Source organism: Macrotis lagotis, chromosome 2, assembly GCF_037893015.1.
Source record: "Macrotis lagotis isolate mMagLag1 chromosome 2, bilby.v1.9.chrom.fasta, whole genome shotgun sequence".
Taxonomy (NCBI): domain Eukaryota; kingdom Metazoa; phylum Chordata; class Mammalia; order Peramelemorphia; family Peramelidae; genus Macrotis; species Macrotis lagotis.
The window spans coordinates 289312885-289321908 of NC_133659.1; the positions used below are offsets into that span (position 1 = coordinate 289312885).

The window sequence follows — 9024 nt, forward strand, 5'->3', positions numbered from 1 at the left end:
TGTGGTCTCAGACACTTAATAATTACCTAGCTGTGCGGCCTTGGGCAAGCCACTTAACTTCATTTGCCTTGCAAAAACCTGTCAAAAAAAGGATGTCAAAAAAAGACTTTAAAAGGAACAATTAGCTGAAGGGGGGGAAAAAGAGGAATATCAAGAAGGGGGATTAAAGGTGAGAGGAAGAGAGTCAATGGGAACAGAAGTAATTGAAGATACATAAGACTGTGTTTAGCAGAGAAGAGGGAACTTGAAACTGAAAAACTTCTACACAAATAACAATGCAACTAGAATAAGAATAGAAGTGGTTCAATGAGGGGAAAATCTATCAAACTTCTATGAAAAGGATTTGGTATCCAAGACATATAAACTAATATATATAAATAATAGCTATTCCCCAATAGACACATAATCAAAGGATATGAATAAACAATTCTCAAAAGAAACACAAAGGATCCATAACCAAATGAAAAAATGCTCCAAATTATTAAGAACAAGAGAAAGGTAAAAGCAACCCTGAGATTTTACCTCAATTCTGCAAATTCACAAAAAATGGCAAAACCTGTCAACAGTCAATTTTGGAGGGGTTGTAGAAGGACACAATATATTGTTGGCAATGCCATGAAATGATGTAAACATTTTGGAAAGTAATTTGGAATTATGCAAATAAAATGCCTAAAATATTCATGTCTTTTGAACCAGATACTCCATGAAAGATCGTATACCCCAAGGAATCTATTGAAAAGAAAAAAGTCCTCATGTGTTCTAAAATTTTTTAGCATTTTTTGTGATAGTTAAGAACTGAAAATAAAGTAGATACTCATCAATGGCTAAACAAATTGTGGCACATGAATTTTCTGGAATATTACTTTACAGTAAGAAATACATATGGTGAATACAAAAAAGCATGGAAAGATCTACATGAACTGATGCAGAATGAAGTAAGCAGAGAGCAAGAAAACAATCAGTATACACAATGATGACAACAATGTAAATAGAATAGTAACATCAAAAAAATCAAAAGTAGATGTTATAAAATTATAAAGATCAAGTGGGACTGAAATGAAAAGATATGAGAACTCCCCCCATATACACATACATATACATTATCTCTTTTTTTATATAGATGACTTGCCCAAGGTCACACAGCTAGGCAATTATTAAGTGTCTGAGGTCAGATTTGAATTTCAGATACTCCTGACTCCAGGAACAGTGCTTTATCCACTGTGCCACCTAGCTGCCTCCCCCCACATATTATCTCTTTGTGTAGGTGGGAGATCTCACAGTTATTACACACTTTTGGGGGGGGAGAACTTTTCCTTGTATTGATCAGTTGTGCTGACTTCTTTGTCCCCCATCTCCAAAAATTGCTATTTATCATATGAGAGGACTCTTTGGGAAGAGAAGGGGAAAAGATACATGGGATAACATGTAGAAATAAAATTATATTAAAAACAAAGAAAAAAGAAAATAATTCTGACCTTGCAGATCCTCCCTAAAAGAGTTTCAGCCCCACCCACCCCTAGCTGTGCATGGACCACACTTTGAGAACTGCTGATAGAGTTGTTATTCTTAGTTCTAAATCATCATGTGGAAGCTTAGGGCATAAGGGATAGACCTTGCTTCTGGCCATGTGTGACTCACTGATGATTGGTTTGTGCTATGAGATGACAGAGTCCCCTTTTTCTGCTCTGGAGGCAGATAAGCTGAGGATTCAGTAGAAAGGGAATAAATAAAAGTTTAAAATAAATGGTTGTTGAATATTTTCATGTAGAAGTCTGAGGTTATCTCAAACTTACATAATGATGCCCATGTTCGGTGAGGCCCCATGTGTAGTGAGGACTGTCCCCTCATATGTATCATGAATCTATTATGGTATGGTTCAAAGGTAGGTAGAATAGACATCTCTAGCCTCATTTCCCTCTGCCTATCTCCAAGGGAGACATTAATTCCTGCCAGAAGTAGGGATGCAGGAAGGCAAGGACCAGAGGCTACCCTTTGCTCTTCTCAAAGGGAGGGGTAGCAGTTTAAAGTTAAATATTACCAGGCTATGGGCTTGTGACCAGGTTCAAGCTAACTTCTGATTAGAAGAAAAGGAGAACCCAAGTAGCAAAGAGAATATATACACTATATATACATATATATATACACTATATATATATACATATATATACATAATATATATACACTAACAATATGAATGAATGAAAATGAATGAAAAAGCTCTCCCATTGGGAATGAAGCACTGCAGCAACTCAAAACTTGAAGTGGACTTGAAAAAGATTGTAAAAAGTTGGAGTTCTCTAACTTTCACCAACTCCATCCTACCCTGTCTATAGGGTAGAGGAGAATGTCCCATACCAATGAATTTAAAATGGAATTCACTCCCCTTTTTCCTTATATCACAACTATTCTCTCAGTCAGACCCCAAAGTTCTGACTTTTTTCCCTTCTCCCTTACCAAGAAGAAGTACAATCTGCCAAGTCCTGTCAATTCTTTCTTATTAATTTTCCTTTCTTTCCATTTTAACTCTCCTTATCCTTCCCCCATCCTTATTAGATTGCAGCTGAATCATCACAAATTTTTCTTGTTCATCATTGTTTTCTCTACTTCTCATCTCTGCCTCTTCCAGGCTAGTCTATATTTAATCATGTCAAGTGGTTCATGGTGGCCCTGTCTCCCTTTTCAAATTAATTTTCTCTTCTCTCTCCCAGCTAAACTTTTTGGGGCAGCCATTAAACCAACTCATTCAAGGTTTCTAAAAAGCTTTTTCCACGTTTGTGTGTTTGCTTGTCTAGAATACCCACATCTGCATTTCAAAATCCTACCTTTCAAGTTTTAAGTTCAAGGCCATCTTTTTTTCTAAGTAAGATTTTCCAGCCAGAAGTTACCTGGGCTTTCAGAAAAGAGCAGAATATTCCATATAAAGAGAATGGCATTAGTCAAAATGTGAATGAGCAGACTTTATTTGAGAGACCAGGAAAAAATATGCCCAATGCAAGAATAGGCTTCTTGTTGTGAGGTACAAAGGAAAATACATGTGAATGGGTAAAAGTGGGCCCAAATTATTATTATCATTAATAAAAATTACATTTATGGAACACTTTAAATTTTATAAAACATGTTCCTCACAATGATCCAGGAAAATAAGTATTTTTACCATCTTCATTTTTCATATTAAAAAACTGACCCTCATTCTACAGGCTTTCTTGCCACACTGCCCTCGAAATTGTGACCTTGGTGTAGGCAAAGAATAGGGGATGGCAGGAATGGTTCCTGCTAGGAGCAGTGGACAGGGCTGAGATTAGGTCAAGAGCTACAGCAAGGGTTAGAACTGGCTGCAGTTCATCCTAACCTGACCAGCACTGGAAGTTGAATTCAAACAGGATGATGAATACAATATAGCTTATTAGAAACTTCATTAGTTAGTGAGGAGGCTGGGATTCATAGTCCTTTCTACTCCTCCTCCCCAACCTCTTTTCCCTTTGTGTTCACCAGGGATGGATTCTGGACATCAGCAACCACATCCCTTTCCACAAGCTAGAGGGATGGGAGGAAGTTATGAGGCATGGTAGGTATTATGTCCATGAGGGATCACTGACAAATTTTTCCATTGTATCTTCACTATGTTAAATAAACAACATGACTACAGAAAGTTGATTATCTGCTTACTAAATATGAGGTAAAAGTGGCCAGGATGCCTCTGACCAACCTATTCTCCTCTGCATATTATAATCACAGACAGGACAGACAAACAAAGATGAGGAGGTATTAGGGTTCTAAACAAAGTGCAGGGAAGAGTTACACCATTACTCCATTAAAAAATGCGGAGAAGTCTTCAATCGAGCTTGACAGAATTAGAAGGGTAGCTTCCTATTAGCTGGCCTTTACAGAGCTTTTTAAAGTTGCTACTTGCTCATTAGGAGACACCATAATAGCAGAGAGCAGACTCAAAGTGAGACAGTTAGTGGAGGCAACTTTGAAGAAACTTTTGAATCCTGGCAACAGAAAAGAGAACCAACTATGGGTTCAAGAGCAAGCATGTCAGGAAATTGAGCCATGGAGCCAAGGGAGAAAGCCTAGGAAGGCCAGCTAAGTAAATAGTGAAGGAATGCTCTACTAAAGGAAAAAAAGCATGAGGATATCATGAGAAGAAAAGGACACTGGAGTCCCATAGTACTTTGAGCATGAACTGCCTTAACTACAAATGTTCCTTTTATCTGAGTTCACTATCAGTGCATTCTGTGTTTGGACCTACTCTTTCCACCAACACTATGTGTATATGTGCAAGTGTGTCCCAAGTTTATGGGGTGGGGGAGGGGAAATGTTTTGTCACTTCTCTTTTTACTAGGCCATTCTAGTAAATACCTTTGTTCTGAACTAATTATGTCTGTTAGCTGCCTAGAAGATTGGGGCTCATTAACTATAGTTTTAAAATTATATCAGACTACAGAGTACCTTTGAACCAATTATCCATTCAAGAAACAATCTTTGAGTATGAGTTGGGGGGTGACAGAACAGGGGTGCTGCTCACCTGTTTTCTATGGCCTATGAACTTGAAATGATTTTTAAATATGATAAAATATTATTTCACAATGTGAAAAAATATTTTTTACATCTCAAGGGCTTACAAAAATAAACAAAGTTCATTTGACACATAGCCCATTATTTACCAATCAGTCCCTAATAGAGAGGAATATAGATTTGTGATTTTAGCCAACTGAAGTAAACTTGGAATAGGGGACCTGAAATCAGGAAGACCTAAGTTCATATCTGACTTCAGATACACACTAGCTTTGTACACTCAACCTCTCTATGCCTCAGTTTCCCTCATTTGTAAAATGAGGATAATAATATCTACCTCATAGGATTATTGTGAATATCAAATGAGTTAACCCAAGTAAAGCACTTCACAAGTCTTAAAAGTGCCATATAAATACTAGCTACATCTATTTAGCTAAAAAGTCCTCTGACTACAAATAGAGCATCAGTTTCCTTTTATCAAGCTGACTAGGAGTTTTCAACCTGAGACAGTTTATTGTAACTCTTATGGCCAGCCTTATTGGTTAAGGGGATTTCTTTGAGGGCATTATGTCAAAAGTAAATGGTGACATATTTTGACTATTTCTGTTACTTTATAAAAATTGAGCTAAGAAATTTCTCAGAATGGGTCCCTAGAGTTGCAGGTTTTCTTATTTTTGATAATTCTGAGCAAAAAAAAAAAAGATAGTCTAGAATTTGTAACACAGTCAGCAAAAGTTTGGAGGTTTTTTGTTGATCAGACATTTGAAACCATGTGGCTTTGATGAATAGAAAAAAACTTATGCTTTTGGGAGAACTTCCAACATGTAAATAAACAAAAAAAATTGACATCAATGAGATGGTGCCACCTGGTGAGAAACTTTTTTATTGCACTCTCTTGGTAGCTAATTAATAAAGTGATAACCAAAATTTCTATAAGCTTACAGAAGGAAGTACATGAACTGGGACAGGCTGTTTATGCTCCTACTGTCCCAGTTATCACACTGGTGACCCCACCAAGTGGATTCACAGTCTACATCTATGTCACACAATTATTTTATACTCAAGGACTATTCTTACAATGAAAAACCTCCCCTGTGTCTGTATACATTCTTTACAACACCAGCCTTTACAGCCATCATCTGGGGACGCAAGTCTTGTGGAGAAAGAGTTTGCTATGCCCACCAACCACCAACTGTCACTCTCAGAACAGGCAAGTCAACCTAGTTGAAGCAGTTGGGCACCCTGAAGTAGAGACAGAAGGCAGTATGTGTCAAGCAAATTAAACCACCACCTCCACTTTGACTACCATCTCTCCTTAGACACTAATGAAGATAGCCCAATATCATGAACCCAAGACTCTTGGGATTTCCATTCCCAGTGGTGTTCCTCAATCTTGGGACCTTTCCATCTGACTTGCAACTGAAACCTTCTATATGTGTTACCTTCACCTATTAATTACCTTCACATATTAATTTAATGGAATATTATTGCTCTATAAGAAACAATGAACAGGGTCTTCCAGCCCCGGAGGCTGCCCCAGAAGCCGGGTCCCCGCTCTCCCGCTGGCCCGCTTGCCGAGGCAGCCAGCTCTCTGGGACACAGATGATTTCCTTCGCGCCCCTCTCACTGCCGTTGGAGCGGTGGCTGCAGACCCAAGCTACGGTTCAATGGCTTTTCAGTTTCCTGGTTTTGGGCGTAGCCTACACAGTCACCTACATTGGACTCTTCTTCACTCCCTTTTGGTTCATCAGCATAGTATATTCAGCCTGGTGGTACCTGGATACAGATACTCCAAGGAAAGGTGGGAGACAGATTAAATGCATGCAGAACTGGTGTTTATGGAAGTACCTAGCAGACTATTTTCCTGTCTCACTCATCAAGACAGTGGATTTGGACCCAACTCAGAATTATATTGCTGGCTTCCACCCACATGGCTTCTGGCTGCTGGAGCCTTCACTAACTTCTGTACTGGAGCCACCAATTTTTCTTCTTTGTTTCCTGGGATCCGTTCCCACCTGATGATGCTGACTTTGTGGTTCCAACTGCCTTTCTTCAGGGATTATCTCCTGACTGTAGGTCTAGTCACATTGGAGAAGGAGTGTGTTTCATACTTGCTAAGCAAGAAGGAAGGTGGAAACTCGCTGGTGATCATTGTAGGAGGGGCCCAGGAAGCCCTGGATGCTCAACCTGGAAGTTACACACTACTATTGCGGAACCGGAAAGGATTTATTAAACTTGCTTTACTTCATGGGGCATCTCTGTTGCCAGTATTCTCATTTGGGGAGAATGAACTCTTTGATCAAGTTGACAATCCCCAGGGGTCTTGGCTATCTTGGATCCAGGAGAAACTACAGAAGGTCATGGGAATCTCTCTGCCACTCTTTCATGGATGGGGGATCTTCCAGTACAACTTTGGCATGCTGCCTTACCAGCGGCAAATCAATACTGTGGTAGGGAAACCCATCAAGGTAGAGCAAAATACCCACCCATCCCAAGAGGAAGTGGACCACCTGCACCAGCATTACATGACAGAACTATGCAACCTCAGCCCACAAGACCAAATACAATGTCCCCCCAGAGCAACACCTGGAGTTCCGATGAGCCCATTGCCATGCATGCTCTCCCTTTGCCTTGTCCTTGGGTAACATCAGAAAACAATGGAGCCCTGATTACCAACTGTGGTGCCTAAGTCATGCAATAGAAACAATTCATATCCACCTTATTCATACTTAAAGGATCATAAATATAGAGGATAAAAAGTCCAACCCCCTTATTTTACAGATGAAGAAATGGAGTGAAATGACTCTCCCAACATCATACAATTATACATACTGTAAGAAACAGGATTTGAACTAAGGTCTTCTTGACACCAAAGGCAACATTATATGCACTGATCTACTTAGCTTCTCCATAATTTGTAATGCAAAAAAACAATCAAAAGTGTTCAAGAAAGCTTCAATTGAGGTGTTGTGGAAAAGTAGGCACATCATCATCACATCATGGATTAGTAATTTAATTAAAGGGGCTAAGATGTTATTGCCTTTGTTCTAGATATTCTGCTACTAGTCATATTCCCCAAGGAGGACATTGATTAAAAGAAAGGCACAAAAAATGCCAAAATTATTGATAGCAGCACTTTTTTAGTCATAAAGAATGAAAATCAAAATAGCTGCCTTCCTCCTGGGAAATGATTACACAAACTTTGGTCTATGAATGTAATGCAATATTACTGTGCATAAGAAATTATATATGTAATGAATACATCCACAGAGAAGTATGGAATGATCTATATGAACAGATGCAGAGTAAAATAAGCAGACCTAAGACAACAACATTCATAGTATTTACAACAATGTAAATGGAAAGAACGATGAAAAACCTATCAAAACTGAAAGTTTTAGAATTGCAAGGTATAAGCTTAATCCCAAAGAGCTATGAGAAGACCCTTTCCACAATCTTTTGCAGAAGGTAATGATGGAACATGGATATGGAATATTGTATTTATTGTCAGTTTTTCAAAGTATTGCCTTTTTTATTTTTTCCCCCATCTTCCTCTTTTTCTTTTTAAAGAAATTTTTTGTTATATGGGATGGTTCTCTGGGAGGTAGGAAGGGAGAGAAGAATTCAGAAAAAGTCAGACAATGTAAAGACAAAAATATCAATAAAAATTTTGTTTAAAAAAAAAGAAACAATGAACAGGTAGATTTCTGAAAAACCTGGAAAGACTTGCATGAACTGATGCTGAATGAAATGAGCAGAATTAGGAGAACACTGTACACCTTAACAACAATGTATGTTGATCAATTTGGTAGACCCAGCTCCTCTCAGCAGTTCAGTGATCAAGGACAATTCTAACAGATCTGCAATGGAAACTGGCTTCCATATCCAGAAAAAGAGCCATGGAATCTGAATGCAGATCAAAGCATACTATCTTCATCTTTTTTATTTTGTTTTTTGCTTTTCTCTTCTCATGGTTTTCCCCTTTTTGTTCTGATTCTTCTTTCATGGTATGACTATATGGAAACATGTATAATACAATTATACATGTATAACTTAAATCCTAGGGTGGGGAGAGGGAAGAGTGGGAGGGAGAAAACTTTACAAAAGTGAAAGTTGAAAATTATCTCTACAAATAATTTGGAAAATAAATATTTTTTAAAAGAATGTGATCCACTTGAGAGGCTTTTTTATTTGTATCTCCAATTCTTAGTACAGTGCATTGCACTTAGTAAATATTTTCTTTAGTTTTGATGATCATTTCATTCAAATTTTAATTATAATTGTATTCAGCAAATCAATAACTCAAAAATAAATCAAGCATGCTCTAATAGGTAACAAATAAAAACAGTGAAACAGACATGCACATATATAGAGCTTTAGCAAAGTAATGTACTCAGTCACATAATGCAAATATCAATAACTATACAATATATATTAATAATGAGCATACAAAAAAAATCAAGTGATATCTGAGAATTCTATTCTACAGACAAATCAATAGCACCA

At 37.8% G+C, this 9024-nt stretch overlaps 1 pseudogene; it reads left to right on the plus strand.

Moving 5' to 3' along the window:
- The first annotated feature begins 5701 nt into the window (after positions 1-5701).
- On the plus strand, positions 5702-8549 carry LOC141511736 (2-acylglycerol O-acyltransferase 2 pseudogene; annotated as a pseudogene).
- The last annotated feature ends 475 nt before the right edge of the window (positions 8550-9024 follow it).